At 39.8% G+C, this 21,367-nt stretch overlaps 1 pseudogene; it reads left to right on the forward strand.

Annotated features, from left to right (window-relative positions):
• The first annotated feature begins 2,766 nt into the window (after positions 1–2,766).
• On the forward strand, positions 2,767–3,249 carry LOC117077677 (annotated as a pseudogene).
• Positions 3,250–21,367: the final 18,118 nt, after the last annotated feature.

Genomic DNA, 21,367 nt, shown 5'->3' on the forward strand with positions numbered 1-21,367 from the left:
AAATTGAATCAGTAATAAAAAGCCTGCCACCAGAAAAAGCCCAGGACCAGATGGATTCGTAGCTGAATTCTACGGGACATATAAAAAAGAGCTGGTACCATTCCTACTGAAACTGTTCTAAAAAATTGAGGAAGAAGGACTCCTCCCTAACTCATTCTATGAGGTCAGCCTCATCTTGATACCAAAACCTGTCAGACACATACACACACACACACACACACACACACACACAAATAAAACTTCAGCCAATAGTCTTGATGAACACAGATGCAAAAATACTCAGCAAAATACTGGCAAACTGAATCCAGTAGCACATCAAAAAGCTAATCCACCATGATCCAGAAGGCTTTATCCCTGGGATGCAAAATTGGTTCAACATACACAAATTAATTAATGTGATTCACTACGTGAAAAGAACTAAAAACAAAAACATATGACCATCTCGATGGATACAGAAAATGCTTTCAATAAAATCCAACATCCTTTCATGTTAAGAACCCTCAACAAACTAGGCATGGAAGGAACATACTTCAAAACAATAAGAGCCATCAATGAAAAACCCACAGCCAACATCATACTGAACAGGCAAAAGCTGGAAGTACTCCCCTTGAAAATCAGAATAAGACAAGGATGCCCACTCTCACTACTCTCATTCAACCTTCTACTGGAAGTTCTAGCCAGAGCAACCAGGCAAGAGAAAAAAATAAGAGGCATCCAAAAAGAAAAAGAGGAAGTCAAGTTATCCCTGTTTGCAGACTACATGATGCTATCTCTAGAGAACACCTAGTCTCTACCCAGAAGCTCCTTGATCTAATAAACAATTTCAGCAGTTTCAGGACGCAAAAGCAATGTAGAAAAATCAGTAACATTCCTATTCACTAACAATACCCAAGCTGAGAGCCAAATCAAGAATGCAGTCTCATTTACAATAGCCACAAAAAAAATAAAATACCTAGGAAAATAGCTAACCAAGGGGGCAAAAGACCTCTACAATGAGAATTACAACACACTTCTCAAAGGAATCAGAGATGACAAACAAATGGAAAAATATTCCATGCTTATGTATAGGAAGAATCAATATTGTCAAAATGGCCATAAGGCCCAAAGAAATGTGCAGATTCAATCCTATTCCTATCAAGCTACCAATGACATTGTTCACAGAACTAGAAAAAACTGTTTTAGAATTGATATGTAACCAAAAAAGAGTCCAAATAGCCAAGACAATCCTAAGCAAAAAGAACAAAGCTGGAGGCATCACATTACCTGACTTCAAATTATACTATAGGGCTACAGTAACCAAAACAGCATCATACAGCTACCAAAACAGACACACATACCAATGGAACAGAATAGAGATCCCAGAAATAATACCACATACCTACACCCATCTAATCTTTGACAAAATTGGCAAAAACAGCAATGGGAGAAAGACTTTCTACACAGTAAATGATGCTGGGATCACTGGCTAGCCATATCCAGAAGATTGAAACTGGACCTCTTCCTTACACCATGTACAAAAATCAACTCAAGATGGATTAAACACTTAAATCTAAAATGAAAATCTGTAAAAACCCCAGAAGATAACATAGGAAATACCATTCTGGATATAGGCCCCTGGCAAAGATTTCATGACAAAGATGCCAAAACCAAATGCAGCAAAAGCAAAATTTGACAAATGGGACCTAATTAAACTAAGGAGTTTCTGCACAACAAAAGAACTCTCAACAAAGTAAACAGAAAACCTACAGAATGGGAAAAAACATTTGCAAACTATGCATTCAACGAAGGTCTAATATCCGGAGTCTACTAATATAAGGAGCTTGAACAAATTTTGCAAGCAAAAAACAAACAACCCCATCAAAACTGGGCAAAGGACATGAACAGACACTTGCAAGAGAAGCCATACATGCAATCAACAAGCATATGAAAAAATGCCCCACATCACTGATCATTAGAGAAATGCAAATCAAAAGCACCATGAGATACCACCTCACACCAGTCAGAATGGCTATTAATAAAAAGTCAAAAAATAAAGATGCTGGTGAGGTTGTGGAGGAAAGAGAATGCTATGTACTTCTGGTGGGGGTGTAAATTATTTTAGTCACTGTGGCAAGCAGTTTGGTGATTTCTCAAAGAACTTAAAATAGAACTACCATTCAACCCAGAAATCCCATTACTGGGTATACACCCAAAAGAATATAAGTTGTTCTGTAATAAAGACACATGCACACATATGTTCTTTGCAGCACTATTCACAATAACAAATACATGGAATCAACTTAATGGCCATCAACCGTAGATTGGATAAAGAAAATGTGATACATATACACCATGGAATACTACACAGCCATAAAAAGAACAAGATCATGTCCATTGCAGCAACATGGATGGAGCTGGAGGTCATTATCCTAAGCAAATTGACACTGGAATAGCAAACCAAATACCATATATTCTCCCTTATAAATGAAAGCTAACCATTGAGTATACATGGACACGAAGAGGGAAACAACAAACATTAGGGCTTACTTGAGGGTAGTGGGTGGGAGGACAGTGAGGATCAAAAAACTACCTATTGGGTACTATGCTTTTCACCTGGGTGACCAAACCCCATGATATGCAATTTACCTATATAACAAACCTTCACATTTACTCCTGAACCTAAAAGTTGAAAAAAAAAAAAAAGAAATTTCATCTTCCTTTGACATAGTTAACAAGGAGACCACTTAAGATATGATCACTCATTCTACTTGTACCCTCATCACACACTTCTTCTATATAATTACTTTGAGATCTATGGTACAAGTCATTGGCAGAGAATCCAAGTACTGTGGATTTTGTGACTCCTTGGTAACCACCTATTGGGTAGAGAGCATCCTAGGATTTTCCATGGGTCTTGTTCCTCGCCTCCTGGGTGACATCACTTCTTTGTGGCTGTGTAACTCAATGGCCTACCTCATCAATACCTGGACAGGGTTTCTGTCATGAATGAAATGAAGAGTTATTCTCAAGCTGTCACTGGATTTTTTTTGCTAGTATGTTGACCTACCCCTTTGCACTTGTCTCCAATCTTATGGCTTTCAACACCTGTGGTCTTGCTGGTGGATGCCCTCCTTACACTCCAAGATATTCTTCTTAGATTATTGGTGCATGCTACATGAAAAGGGAAATATGAACCTAGGAAATAGCTTGTTTTTCTGGAAGATCTCTTTTGGGAAGACTTATTCTTGTAACCTGACAATGTTAATTTGAAGATGTGAGGCAGGAACACCAACTTTTCTATAGTACCCGAAGTACAGAATTAAGGGAGAGAATGTGGATTTATTTATATTGTGGCACAATTTTTAAATAGTCACTTAATCTTGGGAAAAAATTTTTTAAAACCTTAATTTATTAAAACAAAAAGAAAACACACATGCAGTTATTTCCCTTTGTTATGTGGGAGTATAGCAGAGGTAAGCAATTTGTAGGAAGGGAAGAGATAATGAAAGAGTAAGAGATTGCATAACAATGTCATAGTAAAAAATAATAGTATGTAGCATACCAAATTTAGTTAAAATGCATTAAGATATGTATTAAAAGATGGCCACAAAATTTTTGTTAATGATAGATTCCTCAGAAGTTTGTATTTCATGTGACTTTTTTCACCTATATCCTTATACTGTTGTATATTGCTCATTTTTTAAATTATAAAGATGTATTATTTATTTAATTAGAAATAGAAGTTTCACTGTAATTAAAAAAAATGAAACAAAATACATTCATCAACTCAAAGGAATTTATTTAAAAAGTCTGACATCCAGTGAGGTGAAGACTTAGGGTTGCTGAACGTAGAAAAGACCTGACGTAAACGGTGGGAGGAGGGCGGGGACTCCTCCTGAGCCACAGAGAAGACACACCTAGAACTGACTTAGAATCAGTGAAAAAAATTTTTTTCAGCCATTCGTCTTGGGGTTGGGATCAAGACAAATGCTGTGAGCAGGGAAATAATTCTCTAAGTCCTAAGTTAAATGTAAGCCATTGCTTGGTTTATCTTCAACAGAAAATAACAACAAAACCCAAACTGTATAATAGAGTCCCAATTCTGGAGCTGAAGACTTAGGAAATATTTTAAATAGCAAAATGTTTCAGTATACTTCTCTAGTTTTTAGATAAAAAGTCATTCAAAAGAAGAAATCAGCAAATGAAGTATTTTGTCCTCATACAAGGGGGAAAAAAGTTTAAACTAGTTATCATGTGGATACAGGATGAAAGAACTGATTTCAGACTCTGTTTTTCCAATAGGACTAGCAGCACCAGTGAGAAAAACACGATCAGTTCCCCAGAGATTGTGTCAAAGAAAAGTTGTACTCTTATATTCTGTTAGAATTGTTGCATTGAGATGATTTTCAAAGAAATTCCCAAGAAAGAAAAACCATGGCATTCTGTTCTCAAGGTGATAAAGACCTGCTTCCCAGCCTGAACCCTGGCTTTGGAATCAGGTACTTGGAAAGCAGTTTTATTTAAAACCTATTTCGCTTATCAAGTTAGGGTATGCAAGCTTTTTATTCTTTCTTACTCTTAGTTTTTTCATCTATAAAATGGGAGTGCTGATAATAACACAGTGCAGAAAAGAATATGTACTTGACTTCCTTTATGTGTATGTAGCATAATTCAAATGTAAGTGTAATCATGAAAATATTGATTAGAATGGGCAAAGTGCACAAATGTCACGACCAAAGTAACTTAAATAAATGTATTTTTTCCTCAAAAACCATGCTTATAAGCTACTTAAGATCACTGGGGAGACCTAATAAAATAAATAGCAGCCAAGAAGATTTTAAATGTGGAGTCTTAAATCATGAATTACAGAGGAATGTCAGAAATAAGCTAGTTCAATTTGTTTATTTTACTAACACAACTAAGGCTGTGAAGGTAGTAAAGATAGTGGATCAAGGTTGAATGGCTTCTTGGTGATCATTTTGGGACTAAAATTCTCTTGACTCTCCACCTAGTGTTTTCCTCCTCACAAGCAAGATAAAATTCACTGTAATAGAGACCCCCAACCCAACTGCAAGATGCAACTTATAAAGTCTTTCTTGACTACTCCCCACTGCCTTCCTATCCATGGAAGTGACCTTCACTAGTCTGATAGTCTTTTAGGGGCAGACACCATGGTGTATTCATCTCTTTGGTGGAATACAGAAAGAGAGATGAAAACACCATCTCTCTCTCTCGTTCTCTCTCTCTCTCACTTTCTCCTTTTCTCCCTTCCTTCCTTCTTTTATTTCTTTTTCACTTTCAGACTTCCACTGGTGCTCAGGATACATGGAGCAGCATCAGGGGAGTAAGGAAAAGTCTGGAGCTCTCTGATCATTTCAGAGCCCTCTCCTGGGGCTCATGGGTTAGGGCAAACCACAAGCCCATGGCTGCTACACAGAAATGTGGACCAGCCCTTCTAATGATGTGGAGAAGGTAACTATGATTTATCTTTCACTTTCTTGTAGGTCTTGGAAATACAGGCCCAGATCTTGGCCAGGCAGGAAACCACTCTGCTTGATGGAGTGAGTGGCAACTTGGGCCTTGTCTCTAAACTCTTCCTGCTTATGTAGGATGTGCCCCGAGGTTCTGACAATGTCAGAAGCTGCCTGGGCTGTGGCTGGGCTTTCAAAAACCTTCCAAAATCAGGTCTGAAAACCCTTAGGAATGTGAGATACATCATGAGCCATCATGTGGAGCTGGAAGAGAGGTGCATGTAGCAGCGCAGGTGGAATATCCATCCTTATGTTCCCAGTGTTTTGCTGTAGCTGGCACATGGCTGGAGTTCAGCAAATGCCTTTTGGGTGAATGACTGAATGATGGATATTTGGATGGATGAGGCGAGTGGATAGATAAAGCTCTGCACTGCAAAGAGATTCTGTAAAGCTTTGTCTCACTTCAGGCCTGGTATGGTTATCCTTATTTGAAAAAATCCAAACTAGGAGTTTATTTAGCCTTTTGATCATGTAGAATTTCCATTCTAGTAACAAAGTATTTTCAACTGAAATAAAATTAGATAATAGGAGTATACTAAAGACCATTTTCTAAATGTGGCCTACTTGACTGCTTCCATTGCAGAAGCAACTGCCGTCTAAACAGTCCTGGCTGAACTGAGGAACCCAGAAGTCTTAGCAGGCAAAATTAGTGCCTACTCTAGTTTTCTGCCTATTCATTTAGGAATATTTTCTGTTACTTACAGAAAATATAAATATCTGTCCAATTCTGTCCTCATATACTAACACACTTCTATTCATTAATTTAAAAAATGTTTAGCCAAGCCCAGAAGATTCATTTGACCATTACTAAGCAATAGAGGAAAATGAGGATAGTGCCTGACAGCACATGAAGCTGACCCAAGCTGGCCCTGTGTCCCAGAAGGGTTAGAAGACAACTCATATAGCAGTTAATAAAGGACAAGAAAGCTCTTTTGATATCTCCTTATTTGGAATCCCAAAGCATATGACTCTAACACTGCTCTCTACTAAAGGACAAATGTAAGTTCCTAAGATTCTAATATCTAGCAGAAACTGTAAATGAAATGTTGACTTTTTCTTAACCTCCAAGCCCAGTGTTACTTCCTGGAAGTAAGAACACAGTGTAGTAAAGAAGATTTCCCCAGTAGAGATGAATCAGGTTTGCTTCAGCCTATTAGAATAAGGAACTGTCTAACATTTGTGGCATTCAACAAAGGGGGCTGCATTAGTCAGACTTTTCTAGAATATGTTGTGACAGCAAGGACCCGAAAATCCTGTCAGCCCTACAATAGGTTTTCTCTAGTCCAAGTTACTGGCCATGTGAGAGTCAGCTCTATCTTTATTCCAGGAACAAGGGTAAAGGGAAAGCCCCTATCTGCAACATGCACGTCTAACAGCAGTGGAACAGAAAGATGGGAGAATGAAAACACGGCTCTGAAAGCATTTTCTCTGTAGTGGTCCATGTCTCTTCCTTTCATATGTCTTTGGCCAATGCAGGACCAATTGCAGGGCCAGGTTAAACCAGGCCTTATGGGTTGACTTGTATCCCTCAAAAAACATATATCAAAATCCTAATGCCCAGTACTTCAGAATATGACCTTATTTAAAAGTAGGACCATTGCAAATATAATTAATTAAGATAAGGTCATAGTGGAATAGGGTGGGCCCTTAATCCATTGTGTCTGATGTCCTTATAAGAAGAGAAGAGACACAGACACAGAGGGAAGGCCATGTAAAGACAGAGGCAGAGATGAGAGTCATGTTTCCACAAGCCAAGGAACGCCTGGGCCTACCAGAAACTGGGAGAGGCAAGGGAGGACCCTCCCCTAGAGGTTTCAAATGGACCATGGCCCTGCTAAAACCTTGATTTCAGACTTCTAGTCTCTAAAACTGTGACTATGAGAGAATACATTTCTGTTGTTTTAAGTTACCCAGTTTGTGGTTCTTTATTATGGCAACCCTAGGAAACAAATACACCAGGCATCATAAGGGGACAGGGGCCAGGAAAGGGCAAAAGGGAGGGACCCAGTAAGAAGGGCCAGCAAATATTTAGATACAAATGCAACCTACCATGGGAGTCCAGTGCAGTCTTTAGCAGAGACCACCCATGAGCACCCATGGTTGTCTGCCAAGACAGGGATCCTGCATTAGACAGGAACGGTGGTTCTTAACAATTGCTGGGCATTAGAATCCCCTGGGAAGCTTTGAAAATGCCCATATTTTAGATTTACCTTAAAAAATCTCCCACCTTCTGAGATACTTGTTCATTAGATTTGGAGTAGATTCTGGGAAGGTAAGTTTTGAAAATAAGCTCCCCGGGTTCCAAGAATCTGATGCATATCTCTGATTAAAAGCCACAGAGTAGAAGGCCAACTTCTCCTCCAAAGTTCCTCACAATGCCAGGCTTCTAATGGTGGCTCTGGCTCAGCAGGGGGTCAAGTGACTTCTTGGTGAGCTTGTTCTTTTGGTTTGCTTTAAATGCATTGAAGATCTCATTGAAACTGCAAAGGCATAGATTTCTTTTTCAAACATTTAAAGTCCCAAGCTCTAGTCAGGGTTTCTAGAATCACAGAACATTTGCTTTGATCCCAGGAGCTGGAAGGTGAGTGAAAGGACAGTTCCACATTTTTTTTTTTTTTACTCTTCCAGGTAAAGCATGAAGGAAGGATGATCTATACAGCTCTTGTTTTGCTATAGGAAAACTACTTTTGATGATAATTGTTGCTTTCAAAATATGTTTGTTATAGATTGCATGTTTATCCCCCAAAGTTTGTATGTTGACACTCTAAATCTCCGTGGGAAGGTATTAGGAGGTGGGCCCTTGGGAGAGAAGTAGGTTTAGATGAGGCCATGAGGGTGGAGCCCCCTTAATGGGATTTGGTGACTTTATTTGGATACAGATAACATCCTTTTTTAAGGGGGAAATTTGCATATGAAGGGGAGTCACTGAAGCATCCTAATGCCACTGAAGATATAATTTGGAACTACAATTTGAATAAACAGTTGGAAATAACTTGCCAAGTTAACCTTTCTCCTGTGAAGTGAATGAGAACAAGTCCTTTCCCAGCAAGGAAATCCTACATCACTTGCCTTAAACAGATTCTCTCTACTCCCACACCTTGAGAAAGAGTTCTCACTACCTTTCTGGGCTGGGCTGTGCATCTGAGATTATCAGCCAGATCTGGTGTCATAGTCACTGAGGCCACCATCAGAACATTCAGCCAATTGGCAATGAAAGACAGCAGTCTGATTTCCTAACCTCATCCACTGTTCTGTAATTCCTCACTTCTAATTCCTTGACTATCTCCCAGAACTTTTCACTGTGTTCCACTTACTACATTCTCCCTTTCTCCCCTTCGCCCTGGGAGTCACAGTGGGCGATTTACCAACTCTCCATAAAGCCGGAAGAGGAATGTTAGCATTCAGTTCATGTTGCACTATTCTCTAAACCTTTCATCTTTCACTCTATGATAAAAGATTTTCCTTTGAGGCTTTTGCCCTATTTAGTATTGTTAACCTTTCTCAACCCAATCATGTATTATTAACCATTCAGTCATTTCCCTTCACTCTCCTAAGACTGGCATTAGACTCTTAGCTATCCTCTCTTCTTTCACTTTTGCTGATATCTGGGGAGATCCCAACATTTGGAATCTTCATCTGTCCAACAACCGAGTTTCACAATTCTTCATCTCAACTTCTGCTGTCCATCAATTGATAACTGTCACCCCAATCATACAAATATTAAAAGAGAGGCAAGAAAGTAGCATCTAAAAGAAATATGGGTAAAACTGATATTTTTAATGGAGAAAATTAAGCAATAGAAGCAACTTTTCTCTTTCTTTGGAGGGAAAGGGATGGGTGCAGATAAAGACAGACTTATGAGTTTAGAAGGTGGAAAATAAAGAAGTATTGACAAATAATTTTTAACTTCTTTGCAAAATAAAAAACAAGATCATCTTCTGAGAGTGGGAGAAAAAATAGGGGAATTGAAGGTTTGTGGGGAGTAGCAGTGGTTTAAAATACTGTAGTCAAAGAGCATGAGCGAACAAATTATCAGAGAACTATTGTACAACTGCCAGCAGGGTGGGGGTCTGTTTTGATGGGGTGGTACCAATCTGCTCTATTACGTGACTTCCTCTAGCACGTGCAGAGAAAATAAATATTTGGCTTCATGGAGGTCAGGTTTTTCTTGGAGAGTTATGAAGTGTTTTCTTCCTTTCTTTTTAAAAAATTATGTATCCCCCATGACTAGCACATGGTAGATAGGCAACAAATATAATCATCGTTGGTATCATGCAGGATCAGTGACAAGGCCCCCCCATAGATGTCAAAATTCATGGATACTCAAGACCCTTATATAAAATGGTATAGTATTGGCATGTCATTTACACACATCCACCCATATACTTCAAATCATCTCTAGATTACTTATGATACTTAATATAATGTAAATGCTATGTAAATAGTTGATATACTTTAAAACATCTCTGGATTACTTATAATACCTAATATAATGTAAATGCTATGTAAATAGTTGTTATACTGTATTGTTTAGAGAATAATGACAAGAAAAAAGTCTTTATATGTCCAGTACAGATGGAAGTGCTCACTTTTCTTTGAATATTTTTGATCAGTGATTGAACCCGTAGATACAGAACCCACAGGCATGGAGTGCTGACTATATTTGAATATTTTTTTCCACTGTACAAGATAGTCTCTTTGAAACAGTGTTATTGCATGAAGGACCATGATGTCTAAGCTGACTAAGGAGGAAAATAAAGAAAGATGATTGATATATTGGAAAAAATATATGATTCAATATAGAGGACCCTGTGAGGTTGAAAAGGAAGAAAGACAGAGAGAGAGAGAACCAGAGACAGACAGCCCCAGAGATGGACAGAGACTTAAAGAAATTGTCTCACGTAATTGTGAGTCCGAAATCTGCAGGGCAGGCTTACAGGCTGGAAATTCAGGTAAGAGTTGATGTAGCAGCCTTGAGTTAAAAGACTGGAAACTTAAGCAGAATTTCTATGTTATGGTCTGGAGGCTTAATTCCTTCTTCTTTGGGGGACCTCAGTCTTTGCTGCTAAAGCTTTCAACTGATTGGACGAGGCCCACCCACGTTATGGTGGGTAATCTACTTTACTCAAAGTCTACTGATTTAAATTTTAATCACATCTGAAAAATACTTTCACAGCAATATCTACGCTGGTGTTTGACAACGGGGCACCAAAACTTAGTCAAGTTGACACATAAATTTAGTTATCACAGGTAGCAATGAAAGGAGACAAGATTGTGGTTAAAAAGTTGATGATTAAACTGGTGAATCTGGAGGCAGAGCAGTATGACAGAGTCCATGGAACGATGAATGTGGATAACTAGGGTGGCAAGAAGATCACTGGTGATGTGGTTGACCATAATGAGTCCAGCACAATGACTGGATTCATCCACTTGGACAATGAAATCTAGGATGTTGTCAGGTGAGACAGAGAGAAAGAATGTAAGCCATGAGATAGAGTTTTCACTGAATGATAGGTAATGATCAGAGGGAAGAAGGATGACCAAGAAAGTGAGACAGGGTATTGTACTCAAATGGCATGAACCCCGGTAGAGAGGTCTCCAACCCTCTGCTCTACCATTGGGTGACCTTAAATAAATCACTTAATCTCTGTGTGTCTATGCTTCTTCAAATTCCAACTCTAGTTTAATATTCAAAGGCTGTTGTGGGAGTCAAGTATAGTGGTAAATGGTAAAGAAGTTTGGAAAAGGCAGCCAAACCAGTCAGAGAGAAGTTGGGGTTTCTTGATACTTATAGTATTAAGCACTAGAGTGTGTCTCCAATCAAATTTAAGGAATTTCTGGTTGTGATTTAAAGGAGTTGTGGTGGCCAACCTCCAACAGGACCCCCAAATGATCCTCATTCTCCTGGTACTCTCGCCCTTGCATAGGGCCTTCCTGCATTTAACAGGGCTGACTTGTGTAACAAATAGAATGTAACAGAAGTGATGGTGTGTGACTTACAAGACTAGGTCGTAAAAAGCATTGTGGTTTCCTCCTTGCTCTTGGATCACTTACTCTGGTGGCAGCCAGTCACCATGGCATGAGGACACTCAAGCAGTTCTATGGAGAGACCTAGGCACAAAGAACTGAGGCTTCCTGATAACAGCCATGTAAGTGAACCATTTTGGAAGCAAATTCTCTAGTTCTGGTTAAGTTTTCCGATGGCTGAAGGCCCATTCAATATCTTTACTGCAAGAAGAGAAACCCTGAGCCAGGGACACTCACATAAGCTATTCCAGAATTCCTGACCAATAGAAATTGTGAGTGAAAAATGATTATTGTTTTAACCTACTAAGCTTTGAGGTAATTTGTTATGTGACAATAAATAAATTATGTAAGAGATATTTGTTTCCACTGAATCTTAAACCTCTTTATTCATGCTTCCTACCTGTGTATAGACATGTAAGTAGATGTTTTTAAATGTATACTGACAGAAGTAGGGAGGCATCTTTTTGTTGTGAGGCATTGGGTGAATATCTTTTACTCCTTAGACTTTGGCTTACTCAGGTGTAAAATGAAGGGTTGCCCTGATACTCTGAAGGTCCTCTCTAGCTACAAACTCTGTGGGCAACCTCTTGAATGAGATGGTTGCTCACAAAACGCACATAATCTCACTATGATGCTAAATTAAAGTTCAACAGACCAATTTCATTGACTGAATTTTCATAAAATGATTTTTTCAGAGAGAAGGCAGACTAAAGCAAGTCAAAAAAGAACTGAAGAGAAAGTAGGGAATTCACTAATTCTAAATTTAATCTTCGTAAAGAAGTGTCTCATGACATATCCCAAAATTGTGTTGCATATAGTTCTGCCATAGCGATATACTTGATAATATTTTTATGTTTCTGTTCCTTCTAGACTTGTTTCACTTTGTAAATAATATTACATTTTACTAAATTAAAGTTTTAGAGTTGCTTCTATAACTATATCTCTCCAATAACTAAATGATTTGAAAATTGGAAAGAGTATATAACAGAGTAGGTTATCTACTATTTTAGATACTTAGAATATTCACACAGCTATGATTAAATCCATCAAGTTCCCCCATTCGCTCATTTTAAAAAGGAGATTCAGCCATATTAAGTCAATTAAATTGGTTTGATGTTTATTTTATCCTCTGACCTAGATTCCTGTACTCTCCCATTGGCTTTAACTTTCTGTGGGACACTCTTGTACTGGAACTGATTTTTAGAGTATCTTTAGTGTAGTTAGTTGGTATTCCCAAGAAAGTAACAGACTCACAGTATTCTGTTTTACATTTTCCTAGTTATGGTGAGGTTGTTCTTTTCCCAATCCCTTTATTTCTCCTCTTGACATAAAACATTTACACACATCACTAATCTCCTCCACACAATTTATTACAAACTAAGGGGGAATGGGGCCTTTGTCTCATTTATTTTTAGGATTGTGTAAGCATTTGTTCTTCTTAAATATTGCTATTAACTGACTATATTGGACACTTCTTAAACATCTCCAGGCCTTTAGCTACCTGCTCTGCCTCAGCAGCTATTTCTGCCTACCAACCCCACTGAGAACCCACATTTCTCACTGTCTGAGGCCAACAAGTTGCTTGCCTATGAATGCTGGCCCCTCTCACTTGGCAGCTGTTGTATGACCAGGCTAACCATGTCTGGTCTCTGTCTTCTCTCATCACTTATAGACTTTAATGAAATGTCACACTACAGACATGGACAAGGAAGCCAGATTTTACAACAAGTGTGGGGGTACATTTGGGGTATGTGTGTGGTGGGGGTTATCTATCTAAAGGATGAAACTTGGCCGATTGAAAACAGGTAATGAAATGTCACACTACAGACATGGACAAGGAAGCCAGATTTACAACAAGTGTGGGGGTACAGTTGGGGTATGTGTGTGGTGGGGGTTGTCTATCTAAAGGATGAAACTTGGCCAATTGAAAACAGGTATTGTCAGGGAATCCACTGATAAATTTCTTCTCCTTTCTCCCTTTCGTAGATTGGGCAAGGCACAACTTCTGGAGCTGCCCTGCATGGCTTTGCAGAGGTCCCTGAAAGGTCACCTGCTGTGTGTCTTCCAGGGTCCCTGTAAAAGAGTAGACAGAGAAGCCATGCATCACCTTGGACTGTCCCCTTTCCTTCCCTGACTCGCTCCTCTTCATGCTTTCTCCAACCTGGGATTTTATTTCTCAAATAAAGGCAAACCTTAATCTTAATCCTCACCTCAACCTTTGTTTTCCAGGAAAGCTGGACTAAAACACTGACCAGTCTTAAAAAATGGTAACATGTTTATACTCTTTTCCTGTCTTTCTGCTCAAAATTTACATGGTACTTTGGGGATCTGCCTGCCTATGCAACTCCATATGCAACTTTTTTTTTTTTTTTTTTTTTTTGAGATGGACTCTTGCTCTGTCGCCCAGGCTGGAGTGCAGTGGCGAGATCTTGGCTCACTGCAAGCTCCACCTCCCGGGTTCACGCCATTCTCCTGCCTCAGCCTCCCGAGTAGCTGGGACTACAGGCGCCCGCCACCATGCCCGGCTAATTTTTTGTATTTTTAGTAGAGACGGGATTTCACTGTGTTAGCCAGGATGCTCTCGATCTCCTGACCTCGTGATCCGCCCGCCTCGGCCTCCCAAAGTGCTGGGATTACAGGCGTGAGCCACCATGCCCCGCCTATATGCAACTTTTAACAATGCTTACAAACATGCATACATAGGAAATATACTTTCTCTTCTATAATTAAGGATAAGTGAGCTACACTGACCTGCTTGCTGGTTCTTGCACATTCCAGGTACATTCCTGCCTTTGTATTTGCTATGCCTTCTGCTTACACTATTCTCCACCCAGACATCCACATTCCTGCACCTACCTCAGGTCTGTGCTCAGTCTTTCCCTGATCATTCTATTTAAAGTCATAGCCCCCTCCTTTCTTCTATCAATTACCTATCTCATCTCCTGCTTTAATTTTTTTATAGCTTTATTGCCCTCTAACACATGTTATATTTTATCTGTCTCTCCCAACTAGAATATAGGCAACACAATGAGGGTGGTAATTTTCTGTATATTTTCTTCACTGCTGTGATGAAGTTCCCTCCAGTGTCTACAATATTGTCACACATGAAAGTGCTCAATAAGTGTTTTTGGAATGAATGAATGGATCAATCAATCAATCAATAATATGTATTAGGAAGCAACTTTCTTTATTTTATTTTATTTTATTGTTTTTTTGAGACGGAGTCTCACTTTGTCACCAGGCTGGAGGGCAGTGGTGTGATCTCGGCTCACTGCAACCTCCGCCTCCCAGGTTCAAGCAATTCTCCTGCCTCATCCTCCCTACTAGCTGGGACTACAGCTGCACACCGCCACGCCTGGCTTTTTTTTTTTTTTTTTAGTAGAGACAGGGTTTCATCATGTTGCCCAAGATGGTCTCAATCTCTTGACCTCATGATCCGCTCGCCTTGGTCTCCCAAAGTGCTGGGATTACAGGCATGAGCCACCATGCCCGGCCTAGAGAGCAACTTTCTAATGTGTCAGTATTGACTCATTTAGTTCAATTTTGAAGAAAAGTAGAATAATATGTGTCGTTAGAGGACCTAAATTGGGTTTGCATGGTGATTGAGTGCATAAATACAGTGAAAATTATAAGGTTCCTAGGGGGAAACCAGATCTTTATCATCAAGTAGGCACTGAGAATCTACTATGTACTTACCCCAACCAAGATACAAGAGATACAAGCAAATATAAAGATATGATAGTCCTCGTCACAAGACTTATCATTTTGCTTAAGAAAATTGCCATTATATGAATTAATTAGAGAAATTTGAAGTTCTCAATCCTCTGTGATTTGACTATAACTGTATTAGTGGTTCAGGGGCAAGAAAGGAAGAAGATGTTAGACCCCTTACTCTAGCTCTCCCACTCCTGCAACTTTTGACAATTGACTCAACCTCTTCCTAGTCCCAGTCCCCACCTATGAAGTTGGGATAATCTTCTAGGGATTATAGAAAGAATTAAATGATACAATGCAAGCAAATTGCCTAGCGTCCTGGAATTGCTCAATAAATATTAATGGTTATAATATTTTATTATAATTTTAAGAAGCTACATATTTCATAGAGAAGGTGAGGCTTGAAGAATTAATAGGATTTGGGGCAAGAGGAGAGAGTAGACATAGGCTAAATGAGGGAAAAACAAATCTAGAAACACAAAGAAGGGAGGCAAATGATCTACTGAGGGAAGCGTGCCCACAGGTGATGGGATGGGAAAGAAAGCAGGGAGGGAGAGATATGTGGCCAAAGGTAAGGGGGAACTTGGGCTTTACATACAGCTTTCATCACTGGGTTTTGAAGATCTTGGGAATGGAGGGAAGAAGAGAGAGAGAAGACAGGTAGAATAAAGGAAAGGAAGAAGAAAAGACAGGAAAAAAAGTTGAGAAGTAAAAGGAAGCCTGACCATTGGCCATATATAGCCTTCTCATGTATAATATTCTCTTAGAATTTATTTAAAGCATTAAGATGAGAGGACAGTTCAGAGCACTGGATTAATTCCTTTTTCTCTCTCTCCCTCTCTTTCTCTTGCCCTTTTATTAAGAAAATAAAAGAGACTTTGAAATATTAAGAGATAGTGGGATTAGAACCTTCTCCTGCCAGCCCCAGTCTTTCCTCCCCTATTAATTTCCACTTGATTAGAATTCTTTTTGAAGTATTTAAATATGGACAATGGGAAATAGAAGGGTGAGTTATTGAATATCAGTTAGACAGTATTAATATAATCATGGCTCCCATTTTTTTATATAGACACTTCATCTATATGTATAGTTTCCATTAGGAATAAAGTAGACACCTCCTCTCTCCTACCTCAAGTAATTATGATTTTTAAAAGCCATAATGAAACTCTTAAAAGTTAATAGCCGATTTGTAAATCCTCAGCTTAAAATTTTAATTTAAAAAATAAGTTTTAGAACTCTAGAAAATTGAGAGGTTTTTTTCCTTACTTGCCTTTAAAAAAAAAAAAAAAGACACAAGAGACTTTTCTTACACTAAACTCTTGAATTGGTGAGGGCTTTTAGCACGTACACACTTTTGAAAGGAGCCATGCCTGTTTTGATGGAAGTGTGGAACTCTGAGAAACCCTCTTCACTTAGGGGCTGTGTGGAGATGGAATGATATTGGTATTCAAAAGTTCTTCAAGAACACACGGCAAATGTCTCCATGGGAAAAGCAGCTGCTTATTCTCCCTTGAATAACCCAGGTCTCATGACTGTCTAGTCCTGACATTGGCCTTCATGCTGGAGGCTTGATCTAAAGACCTTTGAGGAACAAAATAGGGGATCTCAGAGCCTATTTAATGCATGGAGTTGGGGCTTGCTGAGAGGATCATTATGAAATTCCTGGGGTTTTCTAGCTTTGAGGACTATGGATCTTTAAAAATAAGTTATTTGATAAATAGCAGTTTGTAAATCTTTTTTGAAAATCTAGAAATGTCGTAGAATTTAGAAATCCTATCTTTTCACGTTAGCATTCAATACTTGAGGCCACAAATGTTTAATTGACTTACAAGCAATATCTTTTTTTTTAAACAAATACTTTCATACAAACACAAATCGTGCTAATAAATTCTGTAGTCATGTGTATTTCCTCGGCACATACAAAAACTAAGTCCCTTTGGCCGGGCGCGGTGGCTCAAGCCTGTAATCCCAGCACTTTGGGAGGCCGAGACGGGTGGATCACGAGGTCAGGAGATCGAGACCATCCTGGCTAACACGGTGAAACCCCGTCTCTACTAAAAATACAAAAAACTAGCCGGGCGAGGTGGCGGGCGCCTGTAGTCCCAGCTACTGGGGAGGCTGAGGCAGGAGAATGGCGTGAACCCGGGAGGCGGAGCTTGCAGTGAGCTGAGATCCGGCCACTGCACTCCAGCCCGGGCGACAGAGCAAGACTCGGTCTCAAAAAAAAAAAAAAAAAACTAAGTCCCACCACCAACATGGGAAAGGATATAGACACAGGACTTATGTTGAAAGCGTTCAGTCTCCTCAGGAATGAGGAATGTGAGAAACAGTAAGAAAGTACAAACCAAGAGGTGCAATGGGGAACCAGGGCATAAAAATAGAGATACAGAATGAGAAATTCAGCCCAAACTAATTAGGAAAATACCGGTCTGAATCAGTGAAAAGTTTCACTCACATTCATCCCTTAGCCTTTTAGAGGAGTAAATTCGAAGTCCCTCTTAAATCTCCCACCTTATAAATATTGCTGCACCATAGAATTAGTCCCATAACTCCACAGGTAACATGAATGAAAAACTCCAATGCCACAATGAAAGGCACTTTCAGCTCACATAAGGGGCCAGAATAAGTGCCTCATTCTTGTGCCCTAATATGCAGCTTCTGGTTCATGTATGAGCCTCAGCAAAAAGATTTTACTGAAACATTTTATGCATCATTGGGTCGCTGTTAAATTACTAAACTCCTGAATGGTAAGCCTGTGCCTGCAAATGTCACAGGTGTGATCCACAAATTATGGTTAAGAGAAGTCCATTTAGTTATGTTGAGGTATTTAAGATTGGACCCTCTGGTGCCTGACAATGCATCCTGTGGAGTGGTGCTTCTGAGCCTGCGGTGATGAATGGATATACATCACCATTCCTTGAAGGCCAGGGCAGTGCTCAGCATCCCTCACACCCCCTGGGACATCAATCCAATACATACTCTTTGCACTGTAATGGAAGAGCCAAAAAATTTTGAACATATTTTATGTATTTGATGTCCATGTTTTCAGAACAACAACAACAACAGAATAGTGAAATATAGTTAGACAATAGGCAATAGTACTAAAGAATGCTTTAAATTGGAATCACCTGAACATTTTAGCCTTGCACTCACTGTCGGGATTGCAGTTGGTCGAATCTATGCCAAGCTCATTTTACAAAGTGAACAAAATGACCCTTCTGGACCCTCCCTCGACACACTGAACCAGTAGTCTGTGAAGGTGCCAGGCAGGACCAACTTCATGGTGTGTGACCCATGCTGTAGTAGTGGGGTCCTGGCCTTACCTAAAGTCATGGAGACAACCCTAGAGGGAGTACTAGAGGTAGACGGCTTCTCTCTGGAAGCCTATGGTCAGCTACGGATCTCTTAATCCTTCAAGACCCAGCTAAATCTCACCTTGTTCTCAATGATGGCCCTGACTGCCTAAGCCCTCACCATTTCCCTGGTACTGTGGATGCCACCAGCACCTGGCACCTCTACCACATAGCCCTATTATACTCTTCTGTGTTATTAATCAATTATTGCTAATTTTGGCCCAAACTTATGTTCTTAGAGTTCAGCACAGCCACTAGTTCTTGTACCTCTGCTATATCTGAGCTGATATTCTTCTTAGTGTGATTCACTCATAGAAATGACTTCAAACAATGGGTAAAAAAAGCAGCACATGACTGATACTGCACTCTCACCCCAAAGCCCAGCCTCCAAAACATGCCACTGCACCTAAGCCTCTGGTTCCACCTTTACCCAGTGGGAAATGTAGGTTTCTAGTCACACTGAGAAATTCAAGCTAATAAAATTTCTCCTACATCCCTGCTCCTGCAGTCTTCAGGTTGCTTTAAGATAACGTGTCTTTGGACAGAATTCATGTATTTTGTCTTTTAAATTGTGCTTGTACACAATTTGCACAAAGTGGCTTGCATTTCTGAATTTGGCTAAACCTGGGAAATTCCCTTTCATCAAATTCTAGCAGAGAGAGAGAGAGAGAGAGACAGAGACAGATTCCAAAGACAACAGACAACAGGCAGGAAAATGAAAAGAAAAAAGAAAACACCATTTTAAAATGGCTATGGGTTTTTGGCTTTTGTAAAAGATTTTTAAAGCCAAAGAAAAAGGTAGGGTGGAGAATTATATGAAGCAACCATGCAACCAGAGAAAGGGAGGAGACAAAAGACGACGATTGTTCCGTCTCTGGTTTTCTCAATACAAAACAGGAGGAAAAAAATGAATGAGAAAGGAAGAATTATTCTCAAAATCTTTCAAGGTATAAAATCAGTTGGTGAGGAGTATTATTAGCTTGGAGCTAGGGGGAAAAGTCATTTCTGAAGTGCATGTTTAGAGGGCGGTTTTTTAATGCAATAAAAATGTAAAACAATTTGAGGGTGGGGTATGGGGAGGCCTTTCTGCAACAGCAGCTGCTCTGTCTTTGGGCTCTGGGCAAAGATGCCTCATCCCATCCTTTCAGCAACCCATTATCAGGCCTCTCCCCTTCGCATTATTCTCCAGCAACCTTATCAGGCACAAGCATCGCCTCAGATGCTGTGACTGGAGTCTTGTAATTGTCCCTGGTTAGAGCTCAATAGCACCTTGAACCATCAGAGCAATCTCAGCTTTTAAGAAAAGGTCTCCACAAGGAGAAGTCGGTAAGAGAATTTGCCTGTGGCTATGTGAGTTCTTTAATAGCAAACTCTCCTCTGCCAGCCCTAGCTGCAGAGCCTGTGGAGAGATGAGAAGTCTCTTTATTTATCACTGGGCTCTTCTGAATGCCTGTTAGGCAATGATCACATTATTTATTACCAGGTATGTGGTGCTGTTGGGGGTGGGGTGGAATATGATTTTCTTAATGGGCCTTCTAGAGATGTAGGGACTTGAGAGATCAAGGTGGGGAAGGGGAGGAAGAAAATTTGAAGACGCCGGAATATTGGAAGGGGTTTGCTGGTGCTGCTTAAAGGTAATACAGAACAGCCTCACAGAAAAATACAGTTTATAAACACACATTCAACATGATTAATTATGTTAATTCAGGATTAAAGGAGAAGATGAGTGTGTTTTTCCAGTGTGTGTTTATCTGCAATCAGGTCACCTAGTGCTTGTAATAAGTTTGGAGAAGTCATTTAACTTTAGCAGCTCTATGATATTTCCCACCCTCATCCCTCAACCCCACAAAAACAGAACTTTTCCTGCTAAAGAACTAGCAGGGATAGATTCAGAGCCAGAGAACTAAATTTTCAAAAGCAAGAAGACCCATATCTAGAGATATGATCAGGAAGTATCAGACCCTCTGAGAGTTTCACTCTGTAGACCAGGAGTGCTTAATTTAAATACATCACCCATTTATGTCCCTTTCTGATACATAAATTCTACCAAGAGACTGACTATGCAATACAGACTTTGGAGTCAGAGAGAAGGATTTTTGTCAGAATTCCCCCACCATTCAAAAGACATATTCTAAATCAGGCGGAACCTCAGCAAGAATGAGAAAATTCATCAGGTTTGATGGGAGCGCACATGAGTGGCCCCTAGAACAGAGACTTCTTTGGCCAAACCAAGAGATGGGCAGGCAGATGGTAAGTTCCACATGGAGCTTCTGGGGCAAGTGTCTGCTTCTGCTTGTTCCAAACTTATTGCTAGGTCCTCCAGACAGTCTGGAATGCCCACCAGTTGACAGGACAATTGAATCAGGAAGCTCGTCACTAAAAATCATGCTATTCATTGATGATAAGGACTAAATGCAACAGATCTCCTAAAGTGAAAGAGACTCTTCCTCCCTCCATCCAACCTCCCACCTGAAATAAGTGGTTCAGCTGGAAGATATATGTCTTAATCAGGACTAGGTTCAGTTGCAAAGTACAGGTGCCCAACTACGGTCACTTCAGTAAAACAAAATTATTCCCTCACGTGAATTCTGGAGGTTGGCATCTAGGGCTGTTGTTGCTGATGTTTTACAATCCTTAGAGCATGGTTTCTAACCTCACGGTTGCCTCATGGTTATGAAATAGTTAGTGTAGCTCTGGCAATCATATCAAAGTTCCAGAAAAGAAGCAGGAAGAAAGAAGAAGGAAGAGGAGGAAAAGAGAAAG

This window comes from Trachypithecus francoisi, unplaced genomic scaffold, assembly GCF_009764315.1.
Source record: "Trachypithecus francoisi isolate TF-2019V2 unplaced genomic scaffold, Tfra_2.0 Lachesis_group0, whole genome shotgun sequence".
NCBI lineage: Eukaryota > Metazoa > Chordata > Mammalia > Primates > Cercopithecidae > Trachypithecus > Trachypithecus francoisi.